This window comes from Carassius carassius, chromosome 36 (assembly GCF_963082965.1).
Source record: "Carassius carassius chromosome 36, fCarCar2.1, whole genome shotgun sequence".
NCBI classification, from domain to species: domain Eukaryota; kingdom Metazoa; phylum Chordata; class Actinopteri; order Cypriniformes; family Cyprinidae; genus Carassius; species Carassius carassius.
Genome location: NC_081790.1, coordinates 25,506,270 through 25,531,639, shown reverse-complemented (window position 1 = coordinate 25,531,639; position 25,370 = coordinate 25,506,270). Strand labels below are relative to the sequence as shown.

The 25,370-nt window shown below is 41.6% G+C and overlaps 1 long non-coding RNA gene across 1 annotated transcript in view; it reads right to left on the bottom strand.

Annotated features, from left to right (window-relative positions):
* LOC132116798 (uncharacterized) overlaps positions 1–20,405 on the bottom strand; it is a 107,082-nt gene extending 86,677 nt beyond the window's left edge. Inside the window, exon 1 of the long non-coding RNA XR_009425698.1 lies at positions 20,357–20,405. This is a non-coding gene — a long non-coding RNA (uncharacterized LOC132116798). The remainder of the gene's footprint in view (positions 1–20,356) is intronic.
* Between the last annotated feature and the right edge of the window lie 4,965 nt (positions 20,406–25,370).

The following is a 25,370-nucleotide window of genomic DNA, read 5'->3' as shown; positions in this document are numbered from 1 at the left end:
GAGTCTAACCGATTATGAGAGACTCGCTGAGGCTCTGAGGTAATTATGGCCACCTCTCCTTCTTATTTTCACTTTGTCTTCCTCTCTGTCAGTAAATGGCACTGCAAGCATGTTTGCCGCTGTGCATGTCATTTACAGCTTTGAAAACAGCTTCCTGCTGAAATCTCTTGCTGACCAATCTTCTGAGACATGCACGCACACATAGTGCTTGCGTTCAGTGCAGAGCATTCTCCGCTAAACAATATTGCAGACACGATTCCCATTCAACATATCTCATATTCAAACCCTGAGGCATCTATCCAAATGTACGTCAGAATTTTAGTCTTTTCTTTATTATCAAAGAGCTGCCATTCATCCTCCTGTCATTCATCCCACCCCACATCAGTTGTAATAGAGATTATAACATACTGACAGCTGAAATGACAGAATGAGTCCTTCTTCAGATGTTCTGGGCTGCTTCTGATGGGGACTCATTATTATTAGGTAAAGCAGATGTTTCTTTAGCAGATGTCAGTATGAGTGGTATGCAAGATACAAATTGAAACGTTATTGTCAACATGTAAACCAGGTAACATTCATATGGGATAGTTCACCAAAAAATCTTAATTCTGTTGTAATTTACTAGCCAATATGTCATTTTGAATCTGTATAACTTTACAACCCCGGTTTCAAAAGTGTATAGTGTACTTGAAAACTGAACTTGAGTAAAAGTGCAGATATTTTACAGCAAAAAATACTCCATTACAAGTCACAAATTCCAATATCTCTGATCTGTAAAACTGTAAAATTAAGTAAAGTATCTGATTTGAACAGTACTTAACTATTTTACATTATATAATGTAGGTTCAAAGATGCACCAGTCATCAACACCTAATATAAATGCCATAGAAAAGCAAGAAATAGGTTATTTGTGATGACAGCAAACATCTCGGTTACATACAGTATGTAACCCTCATTCCCTGAACCCTTATTCTGTGACCGACAAATTGGGATCTCGCTTAGAGAGACAGGCTCCGTTACACTGAATGTTTCTCTTGAATGAATTATATATGAACTATAATTTTTTAAGTTTAAAGTTGCTCCCTTTTCACTACTGTTAAAGAAACAGTTCATCCAAAAATGAAAATTGTCATCATTTATTTAAGTTTTTCCAAATTCAATCCTTGATTCAAAATTCTCATAAGCTTAATTGATTTGGTCTAAAGAGAGAAGAATTAATGACTATTTTTGTTTGAAAACTACATATAAAATAGCTACCAAAATAAATGTTGGTAACTGCAGTTTGGCACAAATAATGACTAAAGGTAATGAGTAAAAAATGCAATAACTTTTCATCAACTAAAACTAGACTAAAACTATGAAAGTCTCAAATGACTAATATTTGAGTTAAACTATTAAGCATTTCCGTCTCAAGATAAAGACTAAATCAAAAATGCCTGCCAAAATTAACACTGCTACTTCACACACTAGATTAACTATGTCAGAGGAACCAAACAGCGATCCTTTATTTCCACCAGAGAAATGACTGAATTTGATAGTGTGAGACTATTTTAGATACCAAGAATGAAATTTAAATATTGCCGTAAAAACTGCTGCTAAAAAGCGAACACACGGCTTTAAACTTTTTTAATGTAAAACGCTGAATGCTATACTGACGCAAAACTACAGCTTGTTAGCTCAGCATTCTGCCTGGTTCAAATCAGACAGAGATTAAATAATGTGGTAAGATCACATTTATTTGAATTCATTAATTATAACATTTAGCCACTTTAATTAATTATTCGATCGGGGGACAGAGAGAGCGCGCGAGAGAGAGAAGTGTCCTTTTCGGGAAGGATGGGGCATCTGCAACGTTCCTGTGTGTGTGTTGAACCTGCATCTGTACCTCTCTCTACAAACGTGTGTTTCGTAACTTAAACAGTGATTTTACCACCTCGTTGCTAATGAAAATAATGTCACAATTTAGATATTTTATTAATAAATGTCATGTGGCAGGGTTCACAACAAGTTCATGTCGTCATGCAAAAATAGTTAGGTGCCATGCATAATGTAACAAGTAATTGCATTAATCATCACAAATGTATTGGAGTAGATATACTGTATTTATTATAAAATGTACTTATTGTAATTATTTCCCCACTGGATGCAACAAATGCCTCGTTTGTAATTGGTTTTATTGTTTTTATCTTGTCGCACCACATCGCAGTATGGTGAGGATCGTAACATTTCGTCACACGCTTGAGGTATTCAGCCAATCACGCATTGGATAGTTGACCAATCAGAGCACACCTCGCTTTGCAGAACGATGAGCTTTGTAAAAATCAAAGCGTTTCAGAAAGGCGGGGCATAGAGGAGCAACAATAATTTAAAGTATGTGGGAAAATAATGTTTTTTTAACCTTAATCCACATAAACACATTGCATTAAACCAAATACACAAAATAATGTTCTTTTTAGCAATGTTATTTTACCCCTTTAACTTGACAAATCATAAGTCTCCCGGCCAGCCTAATTGCCTTTGAAAATAAGAGCCATCAGACCCCAGCTTCAAATCTGTGATCATATTTCAGCCAGAAAACAGAACAAATGGTCAGTGGAGGGACAAACCTGCTGTTTGTCTTGAACTGTGCTAAGTGTTGTATCTGTCATAGCTGTCAGACACAGAAGAAATGTCTCAACTGTCCAAATGCAGAGTGGCATAGGGGGTTTTACATACACACACATAGAGTAGCTGAACCTTTCTCAAAGGAAAGAGCCCATAGATCTCAGTGAGTACATTTAAATCTATAATTCAAGAGTTAGTTTGCCCAAAATTAAACTTCTGTCATTGATTACTCACATTGTTTATTATGTATATATATTGCATAGCAAATACAACAATTAAAAAAAAATCACACAAATCTTTTTCTTTTGTATTTCTTCCTTAACTTCTGTTTCTTCTTGGCTGTCCAACCACAGACATCCATTGTTCAATTTTTCTTTTAATATTGTTGGATTTCGTGCTGACACAGTTTAAATTCAATATCTGAACGATTTGTTAATGAATCAGTGATTCAGTTATCAGATTCAATGTCATTGAGTCAGTGGATGTCAAGATTAAAATAAAAATTAGTAATAATAATAATAAAAATCAGTATTTGGATTTTTCCATTTTTGAACCGTTCAAATAGTTGTATCTCAGCCAAATATTGTAATATCCTTACAAACCATACACCAATGGAAAGCTTATTTATTCAGTTTGTATTTCTTAAACAGTTAAAAGTTCTTAAAAAAATTCAAAATGTCAAAAAAAATTTACCCTTAAGACTGGTTTTGTGCTCCAGGTTCACATATATTTCTGCAGTGTCTTGGTGTCCTGGCCCCACCCACAGTGAAATCTTATTGGTCTAAATTTAACTCTACATAACTCTAATAACTTACTGCTGGAGACTTGGTGTGTCCTGCCTGGTTATGAGACCACAATTTTTTTCCATATAGTACTGTCACTGTACTTTCTCTAGTAGTCACAAATAATTGCAGCAAATGAGAGTATGTCTTGGAATTCAACGTGTACTTCAGACGGTCAAATTGCACAAACAATATTTACTGAGCTGGACATGCCTGTTTAATAGATTGCAAAGGTCAGCTGTCATTGTATTTGGAATATATCAAACACATTGAGCTGCTCTACTGACACAGCATTAAAAAAAGTGCTAGTGTTCCGACTGTATCAACAATAGCTTTAATTCCATCCATTTGCCATTTCTGGAGGATTTGTTGAGCCTGACCTCAATATTACAGTGTAATACATGGTGCAACAGAACGTCTTGGTTACGTATGTAACCCTCGTTCCCTGAAGGAGGGAATGGAGACGTTACGAATGGGATCTCGCCCGAGACGTATGGACATATGCTAGCAGGCTGCCTGCCCGTGGGACGACTTACAGAAGGCAGGTATCCACCCAGGTGGTGATACATAAGAACTTTGAGGTACCCAGCCCGCAGGGTGGAAGTTTCAACAACAGAGCTGGCAAGGGGCTTGCCAAGGGAAAGACACATGGTGCGGAGAGACTTACTGTGGACATACACACGTGGAATTGCCCAGAAAGGGGCGAGGTACCCGGGAGGACACGGGCTCAACACGGAGATTATAAAATCTCACGAATGTGTTAGGTGTCGCCCAGCCCGCAGCTCTACAGATGTCTGTTAGCGAGGCGCCATGCGCCAGTGCCCAGGAGGAAGCTACACTCCTAGCATCCACTATCCAGTGGGATAACCTCTGCTTGGAGACAGCCTTTCCCTTCTGCTGGCCTCCTTAACAGACAAAGAGCTGGTCTGAGGTCCTAAGGTACTGAGTTCTGTCCACGTAGGTGCGGAGCGCACGTACTGGACAGAGCAGCGCCAGGGCTGGGTCTGCCTCCTCCAGGGGCAGCGCTTGCAAGTTCACCACCTGATCCCTAAAAGGAGTGGTGGGAACTTTGGGCATGTACCCAGGCCGGGGTCTCAAGATAACGTGAGAGTTAGCCGGCCCGAATTCCAGGCACGCTTCGTCAGCTGAAAATGCCTGCAGTTCCCCGACCCTCTTTAACGTAAGCCAAAGCCGTCAGGAGCGCAGTTTTCAAAGATAAAAACTTTAGCTCAATTGACAGCAAGGGTTCGAAGGGAGCCCTCTGCAGTGCCGATAGAACCACTGCGAGGTCCCAAGAGGGGACTTGCTGAGGGCGAGGCGGATTGAGCCTCCTTGCTACTCTCAGGAACCTGATGATCAGATCGTGCCTCCCCAGAGACTTACCTTCAACAGGGTCATGTTGAGCCGAAATGGCGGCCACATAGACCTTGAGGATGGAAGGAGACAGCCTTCGTTCCAACCCCTCCTGAAGAAAGGAAAGCACTGACCCAATCGGACATTTCCAGGGGTCCTCACGGCGTGAAGAACACCAAGTGACGAAGAGGTTCCACTTCAAAGCATAGGCATGTCTGGTGAACATGGCTCTAGCTGAAGTGATGGTAGCTACCACCTGTGGTGGCAAGGTACCTAAACCTTCCGTGACCCGTCCAGGACCCACACATGTAGGTTCCACAGATCGGGACGTGGGTGCCAGAGGGTGCCCCGTCTCTGAGAAAGAAGGTCGTTCCTCAGACGAATTGTTCAGGGAGGGGCTGTCGCAAGGAGTACAAGTTCGGGGAACCAGGTCCGGCCGGGCCAAAAAGGCGCAACCATGAGGACCTGCTCCTCGTCCTCCCTGATCTTGCACAACGTCTGTGCAAGAAGTCTCACTGGGGGAAACGCATACTTGCGCAGGCCAAGTGGCCAGCTGTGTGCCAGGCAATTGACATGCCACTGAAGTCGGGGTCCTGTCCAGGAGCACGACGCAGCATGCCCGTTGCACATGGCACCCCAGCCCGTGGCAGAGGCATCTGTTGACACAACAACATGTCTAGACACCGATTCTAGGGGCACGCCGGCCAGTAGAAACGAGGGGTCCAACTACGGGGTGAAGTATCGGCGGCAGGCCGGAGTGATGGTCACTCGGAGCGTGCCTCTTTGCCATGCCCATCTCAGGACTCGGTCGTAAAGCCAGTGCTGAAGCGGTCTCATATGGAGTAGCCCGAGCGGTATAACCGCCGCCGCGGACGCCATATGCCCCAGAAGCCTCTGAAACAGTTTCAGTGGAACCGCTCTCTTGCCCTCGAATTGTCTCAGGCAATTCAGCAGTGACTGTGTGAGCTCGTTCGTAAGCCGCGCGAACATGGCAACAGAGTCTATTTCCATACCGAGAAAAGAGATCCTCTGCACAGGAGAGAGCTTGCTCTTTTCCCAGTTGACCTGAAGACCTAGTCGGGCAAGGTGTCTGAGCACCAGATCCCTGTGCTCGCACAACCGCTCTCGAGAGTGAGCTAGGATCAGCCAGTCGTCGAGGTAGTTGAGGATACGGACACCTTGTTCCCTGAGAGGAGCCAGGGCTCCCTCCGCGACCTTCGTAAAGACGCTGGGAGACAGGGCCAACCCGAATGGGAGAACCTTGTACTGATATGCCTCCCCCTCAAAAGCAAACCGAAGAAACGGTCTGTGTCGAGGAAGAATGGAGACATGAAAGTACGCGTCCTTCAGGTCGATCACTGCAAACCAATCCATCGGACGAATGCATTCGAAATGCGCTTGGGCTTTAGCACCTTGAACGGGAGTCTGTGCAGAGCTCGGTTCAAGGCACGCAAGTCCAGGATTGGCCGTAACCCACCTGTCTTCTTGGGTACTATGAAGTAAGGACTGTAAAAGCCGGACTTCATGTCGGCTGGAGGGACCGGCTCTATCGCGCCCTTTGCCAGCAGGATCGCGACCTCCTCGCGCATGACAGGGGCATCTTTGCACACCATCATCGCATGGACACCCCGAAACCTGGGGGGACGCCGGGCGAACTGAATCGCGTAGCCAAGCCTGAGCGTCCGGATGAGCCAGCGGGAAGGCCTGGGGAGCTCTAGCCAGGCTCCCAGGAACCAAACCAGCGGGGTCAAGGGGACTACAGGCGTACCCACAGTGGGGCAGCGTGGTGGAGCAGACAGCCTCGGCATGGGAGGCATAGCGTCCCTTAGCGGGGGCGGAGTGTGGGCACTCGTCTGACTCCAAGTAGCAAAGAGGGCATGAGAAGGTGAAGTGTCCTTGAGCCGGCTTTGCATGGAAACTGGCAAGGGGAGAGGAGAACGAGAGCGGCGAGGAAGCACGTCGCCAACTGTCATTCGTGGCCTCTTGGGACCTGGAGGTAGAGGAAACAGCTCTTTTAGTGAAGGTTTGGGTACCACCGGCTGCAGGGAAAGAAAACGAGAACAAAGGATTCTCCCCCGGCCCTCCTCCGGGGGAAGGAGTGGTCCTGCTACCATCTCCTGATGAGCTGACGTCTCCAACTCCGGGTTGCCCGTCTCAGGAACGCCGCTTGGCCTAGCGTTTGGCAGGCTTAGGGGCAGAGACAGGTTACGCCGCCCTTCTGCGGCCATCTCCTCGCTGCGGCCGGGGTGAAGGCTGCTGCTGTGGCCGAGCGGGAGTGGAGGAGGCCGAAGGGGGGCGCCCATCAGCGACGAGCAGGCTGAGGTGGCTGCGCCGGCGGCGGGGTGGAAGCAGCAGTGGGCCGCCAGGGCAGAATGTGTCTGATGGCCTCAGACTGCTTCTGGGCGGCAGAGAACTGCTGGGCAAAGCTCTCTACTGCGTCGCCGAAGAGGCCATCCTGGGAGACCGGGGAGTTGAGGAGCTGAGCCCGATCAGACTCCCTCATGTCTGCCAGGTTCAGCCATAGGTGGCGCTCCTGGACCACCAAAGTGGACATCACCTGACCCAAGGAGCGCGCAAAACCCCTGGGTCAGCACTGCCCTCGTGCAGCTGCCGGAGCAGCTTGGCCTGATAGACCTTAAGTGAGGCCATGGCATGCAGGGCAGAAGCGGCCTGGCCCGCAGCTATGTAAGCCTTGGCCACAAGCGTGGATGAGAACTTACAGGCCTTGGAGGGCAGCTTGGGACCGCCACGTCAAGCGGAGGCGCTCTGTGGACACAGTTGCATCTCAACAGAATGCTCCACTCGCCCCGCCATCGAGGGCAGTGAAGGTGGAGGAAGTACCAGAACGGTTTCGGGAAGTTAAAAGTGCCTTCCATGAACTGGTTACTTCCTGGTGCACTTCCGGGAAGAAAGGAACCAGAGGGGGGGTGCTGGTGATCTGCATGAGCAGCCCCCAGGAACCAATCATCCAGCCTCGAGCGCTCGGGACAGGGCGGAGGATTCCACTCAAGCCCGATGCTCTCCGCTGCCCGGGAAAGCATGGCCGTCAGCTCGGGATCGGGATCGGACTTGGACAACGCTGGCACTCCCGAGGGAGGCAACGCATCCGAATCCTCATCTCCCAAGGACTCAAGCCCGCCTTGTGATGCGGCGATCGTCATACGGTCCTCATACGATGTCAGGAGCCTGAGAGGGTCCAGCAAACTCATCCGGAAACTCAACCGGCTGCGACATATGTGAGGGGGGTGTGGCCCGAGGAGGTTGGCTCGTCGGGGAAGCCCACACAGTAACCCTCAGATCACCCTGGCCACCAGCCGAAGTAGCCTTCTTACGAGAAGAAGAGCTAGAACGGGGTGTGGCAGAGGGGACTCTATACCTTTTAAGGTATTGAGTCTCGATCTCAACGCCGAGATGGTCATGTCCCCGCAATGAGAACATGAGCCATCCACGAACGCAGTCTCAGCATGCTGGAAGCCCAGACACGTGACGCAACGATCGTGGCCGTCACGAGGAGCGATGTATCGACCACACCCAGAAACACACGGGCGAAATGACATCTTTAAAAAGATGCAAATCGGCCCGTATCTCTTTTGTAAAAGAAATTTGCTCTTTCGGAGGTGTTGAAGCGCTCAGGGGAACGCGGGAGCTGTCGCAGGAAACCCAAACGAACCGCTGAATCGCGCCGTCACACCAACACCAGTGACTCTTGTAGCACTCCGGTGAAAGCAGCACACGATGTGCTCGGCTCCGAAGCGAAAGCTTGAATGCGAGTTGCTCGCGTTGCTCCTTATATACCCACTCTGCAGGGCGGAGCTCACGATGCAAATCCCGCGGACCAAGGTACTTTGTGTACCATTGGCTCGTTTTGTACCACTCGAAGGTGATTGGGCTCTCGGGCGAGATCCCATTCGTAACATCGAACGTGACCGACTGAAAGGGAACATTCATTGTAACCTCAAGGATTTATTTTTGTATTGTCATGCAGTTGAATCAGGTCAAATTTTGCACGACTTATTCCTTGAAATTTTACAGCTATAATTTAAAACATTCATTTATTCCCTAGTAGACAGGTGAACAAATTAGAGAGATCTCTTATGAACTCCATGCCTTTTCAGGCCAAGGATCTTCTGGCCTGCACTAGTTACACAAGGCTGACATTTTGCAAAGGTCTAACTGCTGACCTTTTCATGAGGTGAGAGCTCTTACCATTTATTGTCCTCTAATTGAGCAAGTTTGCATTGCCAAGAAAACATTTGCCCTTGGATTCGCTTCCCTGAGGGGGATGCTATCCACTTTTAAAACATCTAAAACACTACTTGCTATAACTATAGGCCCGCGCAGCAGCTTATCTTATTTAATATAACATATTAAGAGAAGGTTCAATAACTTCAGACACTTACTTTACACAAAACATATTGCTATTTGTCCATTACATAGCTTACAGTACTTGTGTTGTTCTGGATTTGTCTAATAATTCAGGTCATTTTCACATGATATCTACACAAACATACCAAGAAGGGACTTGACATCAAATAAATATCTAGTCCAGTCAAATAACTCTAGATGCCGCAGATTCTTTACATCCAATCTGTTAGCAATCCAATTTGCCACACGGAACAAGCTATCACGTCATTATTAGTATAGTTCTTCTGAAACTCTCCACCTCCTCCAGCTCTGTTTGTCTGCGCAGTCTGCAACTTGCTCTGAAAATAGAAAATAATTGTTCACGTATAACTCTGTGGATAGTTTTAGCATGATACATCAATGGTAATGTATTTGGTCTTGTTTGACTGCATCTGCTACGTCAGCAGCAGTGTGCACAGCAGATGTAGTCTGCCAAGAGTAAATGCATCAAAACTGTGATATTGTACTAAAACTATCCACAGAGTTGTCATGATTGAACTATATGTGAACAATTATTTTCTATTTTTAATATTAACATATTTGGGATTAGTCAAGCCTTGCCATTAAAAAGAAACCACAGAACACATGGCTAAAAATTAATCTTAACAACATCATTTGCACCGAACAGATGGTAAGGATTTAGAGGACATCTTTTCCAGAGTTGTCTGACTCTTATTCACCAGCGGCTGCGGGATATAAAAGATTGAAGTGTGAGTGTGTGAAGTAGACATGGAGGTGAGATGCACTGCTGAGGAGTGTTAGGTGACGAGCAGAAGGTGACAACTTGTGATCAGGTTTACCATGAATAGCCGCAGATTTCACATCTGGACAGCCTAGATTAGGCCCATATTCACAAATGTGTTAGCTATGGAATGAAATATCTGATATTCCGATTGTCAAATACATGCAAGTGGAAGGGTATTGTTGTTTAAACACCTTTTTAACGATCGCAGTATAGTTGAGCTGTATGCGCGATATAATTTTATGACACAAATTTTGAAATAGGCTTAAATCAAACACATTTTAATTCAGATTCTGTATATATATACGGAAAACAAAAACAACGGAAAAAAAACAGCTGGCTGATCTTTTACGTCTGTTAACTAATGACTCATGCAGTCATTCGCGCAGTTGTGATTTTTTTAAAGTGGAACGTAGGCCTATTTCTACGTTTGCACGTGACTGTTTTGAACCCGTGTTTAGACCCGTGTTTCCCTTGTGTCTGACCCGACCCGCACCCGTATCCGACACAGTTGAATATTTTTCACCCATTTCAGCCAAATTCGCAGGTACCCGAACCCATGCAGGACTCTAGGTTGTGGACCTCTTTGATACCCTTTGACAGTAAGATAAATTTTTTACATTACATTTTACATTTGCAATTAAGAGTCAACATTAAAGTCAACACAAAACATTACATTCAGTTTCACTTGATAATTTAAAGTATATGGGGCAGCTTTGGCCTAATGGATCGAGAGCTGGACTTGTAACCCAGAGGTTGCAGGTTCAAGTCACACTGCTGGCAGGAGTTGTAGGTGGGGGGGTGAATGAACAGCAATTGCTCCCTGGGCACTGTAGCAAATAGCTGCCCACTGCTCCGGGTGTGTGTGTGTGTGTGTGTGTGTGTGTGTGTGTGTGTGTGTGTGTGTGTGTGTGTGTGTGTGTGTGTGTGTGTGTGTGTGTGTGTTCCCTACTCACTTCTGTGTGTGTGCACTTGGTTGGGTTAAATGCAGAGCACCAATTCTGAGTATGGGATACCATACTTGGCAAATGTCACAACACTTCACTCTGTTTTTTTTTTTTTTTTTTTTAAAGTGTACTTCTTCTTTCATGGGGGTAGATAACTACAATGCCTATAATAGATGAATATTGTTGATTTTTTTCCCAGAAAGAACATTTTAGCAATAACAAAAAAATATACACAAAGCCACAACATTTAAAGCTTTCAGTAGGCTACAGATAAGTTCTTAGACTGTTAAGAGATCATATATGCATGTATAGAATCCACAAGTGTAATTTCAACTCCATTTGAATTAAAATAATAATAGTAATCCAGAGGAGGGCAAGCCACACAAATCCATTAATCACAGAAGTCACTATGAAAATCATTACATAAAAAGCTCAAAGTCCATGATTTATTTGAATATTTGTACACTCTCAGAAGAATTAAACATTTGTACCTAATACTTGTATTAAACCTAAAAAAATTCTGCTCCTCTATTCTGTTTGTCCAAAACCCATTTCAAGAATGCTGATATGTTGTATAATATCACTTAAATGTTTTCTCTCTGTATATATATATATATATATATATATATCACTGAAAAAAATGATTATGGCCCCAATTATATTAAGCGTAATTCAATTGTGCTAGTTTAATCCTTTTAAATTTAGTTTTTGATTTTAATTAATAAATATTAATTGGTTTTATACGAATTACATGCATTTAAATCCAAGCCATGTGAATTAATTAAATTCAGCATGAAAAAATTAAGATGATGTTGTGTGCATGCGCGCAAATGCACATTTTCACAGGCGCCAAAAGGAGTTTCCAGTCCGATTAAACAACCCCACAAACAGCATCACCAGCTCCACTTATTAATAACCAGACTGACTTTATTTCTGTCAGACGTCTACAGAAGATCTAATTGAGAATGAACTAAGGTTTAGATGTTGATTTATTGTTTCATTTGAAGTAACCATGTTAGAGATCAGTGTTTGCTTTAGTTGGGCTCCTGACCCTTGACTTCTGTCTCAGTTTATTTTTCTCTGATTGTTGTAACCATGTGTTTATGAGACATGTTTGTTATAACTCAAAATCATAGAGAGAGTATTATCAGATATTGGTTGTTATTCAGCATTTTGTTGATGACAATCATCAATTATGGAGTTGTTCAGAGTCAAACATCAGACTAAATAGGTGGTTTATAATTAGTTTGGATGTTTACAATAAAAAACATTAAAAGAGCCAGTGGTTCTGTCATAATCAGTCAAAAAGGACTTTTCAATTATCTTGTGCTTATACATCTTTCTTCAATGACAGCAATTAGTCACACACAGACATGAATAATCAGACTATGAACCTCAACAATGGTGACGAAAAAAGATGCTGCAATGCATGCTGGGTACTATTGTAGTACAAAACTCATCCATGGCTCCCAGCATGCATTGCAGCATGTTTTTTTTTTTTTTTTTTTTATTAATAAAATCAACTTATAAAATATAAGTACAACCAATTTATAAAATATAAGTACACTCAACCTAAAAAATATTTCTGGATTTAGAAAAATGTATTTCCTGCAACCCCTTGACACAATAAAATTAAGTAAAGTCAACATAACATTTTTTTCAGTGTATAATAATAATAGGCTCTTAGTTCACATCTCAATAAAAGAGAATTTTAGAGCTCACTTTCCACCATCTCTATTGAATTTGGCAGGAACGTTGTACTGTTCTCCTAACTCAGACTTGATATGCCCAGAGGTGGGAGAAAAAGAGAAGGTTTCATTAACAGTCATTTTAATTGCTAATCGACTGTGCTAATTAATGAGTATGGAGAAGGACTATGCAGAGCTGACACAAAGACAACTGCTGCAGTTCAGACACTGAGAGGAACCGATGTCTCAGAATAGATTCATTGTAAAGAGCTGTACTGGTGATTGTTCTCCCACTAGATTTAGTTTAATAGCCCTCCTAGGCTCTGATAAGGCAATAGAGCTTGGGAAAGTATAAAGCCTACTGAGCTGCATTGCTGTCTGTTGTCTACACGAGACACTTTCATGCATTAAACCTGCTAAAGTGCCATAAAATGGACTTTACACATTAGCACCAAAATGCAATTAATACATTTTTATATATAATTGGCCACAAATCTGTTCAGCTGCAGAGGAGCTGTTTTTGTATTGTAGTGTGGACTGTGAAAATTTAGATATTTGAAAACAAGGTACGAGCAAGGTCATTTAAAAATTTTCAGATATTTGGTGTGGACAAGAAGTTCTCGGAAAATGCTAGAGTGGACATAGAGCATTTTGAAACCAAAACACCATTTTCAGATATATCCTGATTAATGTGGATTTAGTCTTAAATGCTGACATTGTGAACAGTTACCAAGACAAAGTGACCATTATGCACGAATTCATGACATTCATGATTGAATGTCACATTATACCAGACTTCCAAGTTGTTGTGAACACTACAACAGAAACATGTACCTTTCTGCTAGGAGACAGCTGAATAAAGAACTTGTTTTAAAATTGTCTCAAAATATCAAACATGTTTGGCATCCTCTGACTGCACAGAATCATAGTCTGAACTCTGCTTCTAAAATTTTTTTAATCTGTGCCCATCATACACTAGACCCAGACCTGTGGCGTACCGCTTAAAGCTAGCTGAAAGAGTAGAGCAGGTTTAGAGTTGACAAAGCTGAACAAATTCAGCCTGGGTTAGATCAGGTTCATCAGGCAAAGATCAGTATATATATATATATATATATATATATATATATATATATATATATATATATATATATATAACTCGCGTAGCACAAAGTTCCTCCGTGTTTTCTCAGCACTATATCATAGAAAATACGAGGTTTGAGAAGTAGAAGGCGGGGCAACATTCAAAATATTTCAAAGTTAAAGTTCATGCAAACAGATTTTAATAGACAAGTTTCAGTCAAATATTTATGGTTTATGCCTATAACAAAACCCAGTGTTAAAGCAGAGCGCAAACAATTATATCTGGAACATTATATACTGTAGACCAGAGCCATATATGGAATATAAATATTTAGAATATATAAAGAAAGTGTTTTTTTGTCAGTTTGTTTTTTTATGAAATACAAGTAGCCTAGATAGAAAACGAACAGAGAGGTAGAGGGTCAATAGTTTTCTTTATTTAAATGCAAACATGTAAACAAATAAGTACAGAATTATGTGAAGTTACATATTTACATTATTTTTACAGTTACATTGTGTGACATAGGTAAGTAGTAGTTTTCAGATGTGAATGGGTGGGGGGTATTTTCTTGATGTCATCAAACCAAAGTCACAGTAAGCGTAGGGCCTATAGACTATAGAGTGATGTATCATTCCTGAATACTGATATGAATCAGTCTTTTAAAAAGACCCATTATTATAGACAATTCAGTGTCAAATTATTAAACACAGACACTTGAATTTATTCCTGAAAGAATCTGAATCTCGGACGAATAGATTGAATAAAAGGCTTCTTTATTAACACAGTGACTTACCGACACCTAGTGGCGACATTACTTTCATAAGTATCATAAAGTAGGCCTATCATTTCATTTTGTCATTACATATTTCTGTGTTAAAAATGTTGTATTAAACATTAATCTAATTTCATTATACAGTTGCAATTGCTATATAAAGGCATGTACAGCCGCCTGATCAGCATTAAACTGTAAACAGGCCTAATACATCTAAAATCAACTTCAGACGCAGCTTCTATCTCTGAAGGCTTAATTAATACTGATTTAATTATAACATGTATTCCAATTTAACATTATCATTTAAGAATTTAACATTAAGGACGACATACATACAAACCTGATTCCCAAAAAGTTGGGACACTGTACAAATTGTGAGTAAAAAAGGAATGGAATAATTTACAAATCTGATAAACTTATATTTTATTCACAATAGAATATAGATAATATATCAAATGTTGAGAGTGAGACATTTTGAAATGTCATGCCCAATATTGGCTCATTTTGGTTTCATGAGAGCTACACATTCCAAAAAAGTTGGGATAGGTAGCAATAAGATGCAGGAAAAGTTAAATGTACATATAAGGAACAGCTGGAGGACCAATTTGCAACTTATTAGTTCAATTGGCAACATGATTGGGTATCCAATCCTCTCAGTGTCTCTCAGAAGTCAAGATGGGCAGAGGATCACCAATTCCCCCAATGCTGCGGCGTAAAAATAGTGGAGCAATATCAGAAAGGAGTTCCTCAGAGAAAAATTGCAAATAGTTTGAAGTTATCATCATCTACAGTGCATAATATCATCCAAAGATTCAGAGAATCTGGAACAATCTCTGTGCGTAAGGGTCAAAGCTGGAAAACCATACTGGATGCCTGTGATCTTCAGGTCCTTAGACGTCACTGCATCATATACAGGAATGCTACTGTAATGGAAATCACAACATGGGCTCAGGAATACTTCCAGAAAACATTGTTGGTGAACACAATCCACCGTGCTATTCGCCGTTGTTGGCTAAAACTCTATAGGTCAAAAAGAAGCCATATCTAAACATGATCCAGAAGCGCAGGCGTTTTCTCTGAGCCAAGGCTCACTTATATTGAACTGTGGCAAAGTATAAAACTGTTCTGTGGTCAGAGGAATCAAAATTTAAAGTTCTTTTTGGAAAACTGGGACGCCATGTCATTCGGACTAAAAAGGACAAGGACAACCCAAGTCGTTATCGTTGCTCAGTTCAGAAGCCTGCATCTCTGATGGTATGGGGTTACATGAGTTCGTGTGTGATGGGCAGCTTACACATCTGGAAAAGCACTATCAATGCTGAAAGGTATATCCAAGCTCTAGAACAACATATGCTCCCATCCAGATGTCGTCTCTTTCAGGGAAGACCTTGCATTTTCCAACATGACAATGCCAGACCACATACTGCATCAATTACAATATCATGGCTGCATAAATGAAGGATCTGGGTACTGAAATGGCCAGCCTGCAGTCCAGATCTTTTTTGTCGCATCATAAAGAGGAAGACCTAATTGAGCAACTAAAAGCCTGTATTAGACAAGAATGGCACAACATTCCTATTCCTAAACTTGAGCAACTTGTCTCCTCAGTCACCAGACGTTTGCAGACTGTTATAAAAAGAAGAGGGGATGCCACACAGTGGTAAACATGGCCTTGTCCCAACTTTTTTTGAGATGTGTTGATGCCATGAAATTTAAAATCAACTTATTTTTCCATTAAAATGATACCTTTTCTCAGTTTAAACATTTGATATGTCATCTATGTTGTATTCTGAATAAAATTTTGAAATTTGAAACTTCTACATCATTGCATTCTGTTTTTATTCACAATGTCCCAAAAAAATTTTGGAATCGGGTTTTATATTTAGGCCTAATACGACATTCTGTTTAAATGGTTAATAAAAATGATTTACCCCTAATAGGAAAGAAAATTTTCTGACCCTGATAGAATCATTTCTGGTGAGTGCAGGTTTGAAGTAAATTAATTTTATTTTTCAGATTTCAAAATTAAATTAAAAAACGATTGTGATGAAACCCTTATTCTATGCTGATTCTTCACAAAAACGACAGTCTTCTTTAGGCTATTCATTTATTTTATGTGAGAATTAAGAATAAAAAAATTCTGCTTGCAGAATTTGGAAGAATACAAATCATTAAAGCAAAAAAATCTGCAATTATCTTAAAGTAATTTGTTATTTTCCTATCAATACAAAGCAGCTAAATATAATTTTTCACTTGCTGCCTTTCCAACCTAAGGAAATAGGCAGCAGAATTCTGCTCACTTGTCGCCAATTCAGACGAGACCTGATAAAGCCATGGATTTACAGTAGGCCTACTAAGTGTATAGTTACTTCAACCCTGATACTACATCAATAATTTGATAACTGAAGAACGGCACACAGCAGTAGATAAGCTGATGCTAGGCTTAGACATAACACAAGGAATAAATTAATTTGTTTTATTTGTACAGATTGCAATGTAACTGTAAAATAATGTAAATATGTAACTTCGTAGTTCTGTGCATACAGTATTTATTTACATGTGCACTAGAACTGTTTGTAAGTGTGTATTGCTACTAGATCTTAAATTTCGAAGTACATCTGTGTAATAAAGGTGTTCTATTCTATAAATTCAGTATAATGAATGGGTGTAATATATTTAACTGATACAGTAATTGTCAGGTAAAATACTATTACAAAGATTATTACAGTATGTCAACCATTGCCTTTTTAATTACATTGTTACCTTTAAAATTGTTATATTGCAAAGCTAAATATATATTACATGCAGTACATGCATCTTCAAGAAACATCTAAAAACACATCTCTTTCATCTTTGACCCTCGAACTCTAGCACTGTCTATTCTAATTATATTTTATCTATTTTTTTTTCATTTATTCTAACTGCTAGTTTTTCATCCAACACTAGCTTTTTGTATTATTTTTCAATTCTTTCTATGTGTTTCTTTGTTTTCTTTGTATTGTATGTGTGTATGTATTTATGGATGTGTGTTGTGTGTGTGTGTGTGTGTGTGTGTGTGTGTGTATGTATGTATATATATATATATATATATATACATACTAATATAATATATATATATTAGATAGATAGATAGATAGTTAGATAGATATAGATATATATAGTATTTAATAATTAATGATCTACTTAAAATGCCCCACATACCAAAACAAGTGGTTAGCTTGATTTCAAAGGACATTTAAACCATCTCTGAGTTTTATTATATCGTGTTGTATTGTTATTGGACATACTGTAACTGTGCTTGTGACCATTAAAAAAAAGGACGTAACACGTTAAAAAACGTGTTCTTTATCCCCGCAATGAATACGCGGAAGTGAGCGTATATTGGATAGTCTACAGTATATAATGTTCCAGATATAATTGTTTGCGCTCTGCTTTAACACTGGGTTTTGTTATAGACATAAATATTTGACTGAAACTTGTCTATTAAAATCTGTTTGCATGAACTTTAACTTTGAAATATTTTAAATGTTGCCCCGCCTTCTACTTCTCAAACCTCGTATTTTCTATGATATAATGCTGAGAAAACATGGAGGAACTTTGTGCTTCGTGAGTTACCCATCATGTGTTGGTAGAGGCGTGTACCACAGATTGCTTTGCCGATTGAGAAACGTGATTGGTAAACGGTTTGCCAGAATATACCCTGACCGTTGAACAGGTAACGCACCCCAGAATGTGCATTATTCATTCATTTATTAGCCATTGTTCATTTGTTTCTGTAAAGTTTTATGTGGATGTCACAACTTGCAGACAATTGCTACACAAAAGCTATATATATATGACATCCCTGACCCAGCCTTTAGTGTAATGGTTGCAGTTCATCCTGTCAGACACTACTGTCTGTTGTGATCAGATCCATCCACACTGCGATCACATCGCTTGCCATTTTAAATGTTCAAGCTCTGTGAAGTTGGTTGGATTCTGATATCAATGCTTTTATTGTTAATTAGCTGGAAAACATGTTCTGAAAGTGATTCAAATTAAATTGTTCCAACATAATTGTTATAGTTAGGGTGTGGATTTCATTATTGTCAATGAATTGGAATGATTATCACAACTTTATAGTTATAATTAATGTCCTTAGTGTGAATGGAATGTTTAGAATGTTTAGAAACTCATAAGATATTTTATATTAATGCAATATTTTTCTTAGATCCTATTAAACAACCAAACATAAAAAAAAATGTATTCCACTGCCCCTTTTCAAAGGCACTCTGACTAAATGCAGACTTAAGACTGTAAAATCAACCCATCCTCAAAAAAGAAGCATAATGTATATAAATAAACCATTCTCTGATTTTGAATAATGCATGCATAAGGTCTTAATGGTAGCCCAAGTACAACTGGTGAACAAAGTGCCTATGGGTAGGAAGGCAGACAGGCGAGCAATGAAAAGTAGGCCACGCCAAAATTACACACAAGTCATGAGTGTGCCCTGCTGGGGTCCCTAAAGACAAAATAGAGAACCAAGAATTACTCAGAAGGTGGAAAGAACCAGACACATTTGGAAAAGAAAATGCTCTCAAGGACAAGTTGTGTGAGTTTTATTTTAGAGCACTAAAGTCATATCTGCTAGAATCATTAATCCTAGCTAGTTTGATTTACTATTATCTGAACATTTGTACAGTAATAGAAAGCTTCAGAGGTGTATATTTAGCAGACATTTAATCATTATTGACCATATTTAGCCTCCTAATAAACATTCCTGGCCTTAGGTCGACAAAAAACCAGTCACACATATGTGACTATAAATGCAATTGTCAGCATTGACACAAGGGGAACTATAGCGGACATTCGCATAAACAGTCTTCTTCTACAGGGTTTCTCTTTTGTCTTTTTTTGTTTTTTTCCAGGTTTCTCTTTCAGGCCAATATTGTTCTTTTCCAGAGATGTATAGTAACGAAGTAGAACTACTTCACTACTGTACTTAAGTACTAAAAGGCGGTATCTGTACTTTACTAGAGTATTATTTTTTTCTCCTACTTCCACTTTTACTTCAGTACTTTCAGAGTTTAATACTTTTACTCCGATATTTTTTTATGTGCTGCATCGTTACTCGTTACAATTATAAAAATGTTACGAATCATTCCATTACAAACAGAACTGATGGCAGGCTTGATGAAGCTGGCACATCATTGAGCGAATCAGGCGATTGAGAAGACTGCGTGCTGACTGAACTGCTGTTAAGAGAGAGATGAACACCGAGCCGAGCCAGATAATGACTCGTTCACGAGTCAAGAACCGGTTGCATCGGTTTTCGAATCACCAGTAGTTCTTTCTGACAGTTCGATTCAATAAACCAGTTGAAGAAAACAGTTCACCGGTTCTTTTGCGCTCGACGTAATGGCGTCATTGGTGTTGACTGAAAGCCTTCGGTTTACCTGGGCTGGGCTCATAACATTAGCACAGAATCAGTTCAGAATCAATCACCAAAAGAATCAGTTCAGTTCAGACGCTCTGTGTGTCGGTTTGCTTTCACGCTGAATCACACATGCGCAGTATCATCAGCTCCTCGGTTATCGAATCGGACACGTCTGACAGAAACAGTTCTTCACCACTGATCTATAATATAAGTTATATATATAGATCAGTGTTCTTGACTCGTGAACGAGTCAGTCTGTTGTCCGTTATCTGTCTCGGCTCGGTGTTCATCTTCAGTCTCTCTTCACATCAGTTCAGTCAGTGTACTGTTTGAGTAAATGAATTACTCCGGGATATTGGTTTGTTTTAACTCAGAGGGAGTGTCAGCCACATTAAACAAGTTAACAGCTTAAGTCATTTGTTTATTAATGCGTATTGGAGACGCGAACCGTTTAAAACGATTCAGTTTGATTTGGTGAACTGGTTCAAAAAGATCCGGTTACATCGAATGATTCGTTCGCGAACCGGATATCACAAACTGCTTTGTTTTGAACTGTCTTACAACAGACACGGAAGAGAAGACAATGCCGAATAAAGTCGTAGTTTTTGCTATTTTTGGACCAAAATTATTTTCGATGCTTCAAAAAATTCTAACTGACCCTTGATTGTCACATAGACTACTTTGATGATGTTTTTCTTACCTTTCTGGACATGGACAGTTGACCGTACACACAGCTTCAATGGAGGGACTGAGAGCTCTCGGACTAAACCTAAAATATCTTAAACTGTGTTCCAAAAATAAACGGAGGTCTTATGGGTTTGAACAATATGAGGGTAAGTTATTAATGACATAATTTTGCAAATTGGGCGAACTAACTCTTTAATCTGTTTTTTGTTTACAAAAAGTTATAGTCAAAGGAATTGTGAGTGTCCTTTAGGTTAATCATTTGAAATAGTAAAAACAATATGTTCAAACTTTTGACTACTTTCTTTAATAACTAAATAACACAGTGGTGATGAAACCCGGGAGAAGGAGGGACGCGCTGCTGAAGATCCCTCGCCGCTGTGGTGAATCCGCGGTGCCATCGAGCAGGCGAGGAGTGTGTCGCCATGGACGCTCGAGGTGGTGGGCTGGAGTGAGTTGCCGGGGACGGGCGAGCTCGCTGCCGGCCGCCCGAGATGTGGAGGGGCGGCTGCCGTCCGTGAGGGAGCGGAGGAGTCGGCACCGTTCACCAGGGGGCCGGAGCCTGCTGCCTCCGTGAAGGTATCCGGAGGAGCAGGGAACGGGGGACTCCTGCCAGCTGCCCAAAACCGGAGGAGCCATCGCCGTCCACTGGGCGGCGGAGGAGGGTCATGCCGTCCAACGAGGGCCGTCCAGTGCCACCGCCAGGCACCGCGGAGGAGATCACCCAGCTGGTGGAGGGTTGAGCAGCAGTGCGTCTGGGAACCTGAATTTTTTTTTTCCTCTCTCCCCTCTCTCGTCTCTGTCGCTCCTCCTTCCATCTCCTTTTCTCTCGCCTCGTCTGTCCTACCCCCAGGTTCCCGCAGGTCCCCGTGAGCGGTCCCCCCCGGAGGGAGGGGGGGGTAGAGTGGAGTCTCGAGGGTACCCCCCGGCCTGCAAGGGGCAATGGGGGTATGTGATGAGTGGGGCGGGGCCGAGGGATGTGGGAACACAAGCGAGGCTGGTGGATTGATTGGGAAATCAGCGAAGCCTGCGACCCACCACCGGTCTCGAGTCCCACAGAGGGGATGGAAGGATATAAAACTGGAGCGACGACAGTGAAGGACGAGAGAGGACCAGGCCTGGGCTTTATTTTATGTTTTGGTTTTATTTTGTGCGCATCAGTCGTCCGTGAGGGGCTGGTGCGCTGTTTTGTGTTTATTTTGGAATTATTAAAATGTCATTTTGATTGTCCGCCGGTTCCCGCCTCCTTCTTCTGGATCAATATGAAGATTTTATTATTACAAACATGTTCATGTTTCACGTTTAAAAAAAACTATTTTTTTACACAATTAACTTATCTGTATACCGCTGTTTTCACTGTCATAAAAATGGGCTGATGACTTTCTTGTTCTATAAAGTCGAGTTCTGATTGTGCCAGCGGTTCCTGTGTTGTGATTCGACAGCAGCTTAGCACACGCTGCACTCCTGGAAATGTGATTGGGCTAGTTTTGGACTAGTTTTGAGAAGCAATTGGGCACGATTTGTTTTGAAAAACTGGTAATCCTGATCTGAACACACGTGCTGGAGATGTACTTCTAATCACAGAACGCCTTTACTGACGAGATGCGCATGAAAATCGCATTCGATTTTCTGTACAGCCCTAACATCTAGTTTCCGTCCTTCATATGAGACGTTAAACCGAGGTCCTGACTCTCTGTGGTCATTAAAAATCCCAGGATGTCTTTCGAAAAGAGTAGAGGTGTGACCTTGGCATCCTGGCTAAATTCGCCCATTGGCCTCTGACCATCATGGCCTCCTAACAATCCCCATGTCTACTGATCGGCTTCATCACTCTGTCTCCTGTCCACCAGTAAGCTGGTGTGTGGTGGGCATTCTGGCACACTATGGCTGCCGTCGCATCATCCAGGTGGATGCTGCACACTGGTGGTGGATGAGGAGATACCCCCCAGACTATGTAAAGCGCTTTGAGTGCCTAGAAAAGCGCTATATAAATGTAATGAATTATTATTATTATTATTATTATTATTATTATTAACTAAGCTAAACAGCGTTGCCCTTTGTTTAATAAGTTACAGAAACTGTTAAACGCACCAACTTAAATAATAAAATACACTTACTGGTTGTAATCCATAAACAACGCCTTCTCTATACAAAACTGCTCCATCTTTCAAGAATAATCTTTGTGCGAATCAGGCATTAAATTGATTGAGATTGAGGAAGCTGTCCTCAGCAAATTGTGCTGCACATAGTTTTACATGTGGATTATAATTTTCGGGAACCGAGTTAAACATAAATTGTAACCATTGATCTCTAAGTACAGCGTCCCTTGGAAAGCCAGACAAAGATGATTGGACTCAGAGATGAAAATAACAGCGTTTCGACTACAGTACATGGCGACAAACACACTCTACAAATGCAACTCTTCCTTCTTCTCCGTGGGAGCGCGACAAGAACATGCCTCCTTTTTTGTGTATTCCTGTGGGCGGAGGTTAGTCAAAAAACGGTTCTAGTGACGTCATTACTGCAGGAAGTAGAGGGATGTAGTCCAAACTGGTCGTTCAATGTAGGCGAATTCTGTTAAATAAAATACCTCGCTTGGCATTGAACATTGAGCTTTAGAATTTTACAGATATTATTTATACTCTAACAACAACATTACACAGTAACTAAAGTTTGAAACATGGGATAACGAAGAACGGGACCTTTAAGGTCTTTTGCCTCTGTAGGGAAGTATTGTTGTTGCCGCTGCTGCCATGTCATATAGACGCTGTGTGTTTCACTGTGTTAAAAGTTATTATTGAAACTACCATACTTGGCCTTCTAAAAGAGGATGATATCCACTTCCTCATGCCATGAGCTGATCCGTGCTGGTCGTTGAGGAAATACTTCAACTTTGCACTGTGGATCGACGGATAAGCTTTCCACGGATTAAGCGGAGTCCAGCCCGGGGTCATCACATGTGGTTATTAGAATGCTCAAGAATAGTCAAATCTAGTTTGGTAGAATAAGTTGACGTACTTGCAAAGACACTTATATTCAGTTTATCTGTTGGTTGACCATTAAAATAAAGTGTTAGCATATATTTACATTAGCAGACATACTAATAATACTCTAATGACCACTAGTTGACATGTAGTTGCAGAGTTACTTATCAACAGCTGTCTAAAGGGTACCATCAAGATTAATCAAGCTGATATTACATTAAAAATTATTACAATAAAAATAAAAATTATTATTACTATTAGAAGTGGTCTCTGACCACTTTACGTAAAGTAGCATAATAAAAATGGCAAGATATACTTACCATAAATTATAACCATGAGAAAAATAATCAATTGTAAAAGTGGATGCAATGTTCATTGTTATAAATCATCATACTCTTAAAAGCTATAACCACAAATAAGTAAATATTATAATATATTCATATTCATGAGATGATACAACATATTATAAGGTTTTTACTGCTTTTTTCTTGCCTGAGCACTGCCTGAGACAGCATTACGTAAGGTTTTGCAAACGCCACTTATACTTCCCACTCGATACCTCAGCAAGATGGGATATTCTCGTGACCAGGAAGCCCCTCAGGGCGACTTAGCCGGACATCCAGGAAATTTAGCAGTGCCGTGCCGGGGACCTGATGATCAAGAAGGCTCCCGCAAAATCCTATGACCTGGCCACATGATCCAGGAAACATGAAGCCAGAACCAGGGCTGTCATACCGGCTGGACACAATATCGATGAGTGAAGTAACACTGCAAGTCGAGCACCTGGTTTCTGAATGCATAGGTCCACCATAGGAGACTGTAATGTAGGAAGTTCCAACCTAACCTCGGTCAGGTGATGAGCTGGTGGTTATAGGGGAATTAGGAAGGGGAAGATAAGGGCAGATTGTAAACCCCACAAAGTGAACAAGTAAATACTCAAGTATCACTCTGATCCGGACAAAAACACTGACGCCTTGTCCGGATCACATCCATTAGGCCTTTCCTGTCTTCCTTTGACCAGCGATTTCTCTTACCCCTACCCGCAGGTGGGGGAGGAGTGCGTGTTGCGACTCTAGCCTTCTGTGCCCATCTCTGATCCTCAGACTGAGACAGACCAGGACCCCTCTGATGTTTGGGCTTAGACCTGGACCTTCGTGAAATGAAGTATTTGAAGTCTGCTGAGCGCGCCCTTGCCTCCCTGAACTTCTTGACCACTGTCTCGATGGGAGTAATGAAAAGTTTGGAGGGCAAAACCGGAGCATCAAGAAGAAAGCCCATTTCTTTCTTCTCAATATCTTCCAGGTTCACCCACAGATGTCTCTCCGTTACTAACATAGCCGCCATAGACCTGGCCATAGCGGAGGCTGCTTGCTTAGTAGCACGGAGAGCGAAATCTGTGGTGCAGCACATCTCAAGATTCAAGATTTTATTTGTCACATACACAATTATATAGAGCATATATAACCAGCAGTGAAATGTGAGTCAGCTACCTCATCAAGGAAAATGGCCTCTTCCATTCCTTCTCGATCTCTGTATGGAGATCAGGGAAAAAATGAAGGCTTATCTGCACTTGAGGGCTATGGCCAGAAAGATAATGCTCATTGAGATGACCTTGTGGTGTCATTTTCTTAGCCCGCTTCTACGGCAAGTCCAGACTCACGGTGGTGCAATCCACAACCTCCAACAGCTAGTCATAAGCATTGGAAAGGCTCAGCCTCAGCTTCTTCGCCGTCCACGTGAGGGAAAGTCCCTCTTTAAACTCATTGGTCAAATCCAGCAAGCTCATTCTCCTCTGTGGCTCAGCAGCGGCGGGTCCTGAACCATGGGAAGCAGTTGGCTGCCCCTCTTTCCTCGAAAATAGAGTCAAAAGAGAGCAGATCTTTTTCATTGGAAAACGCTTACAATGCACG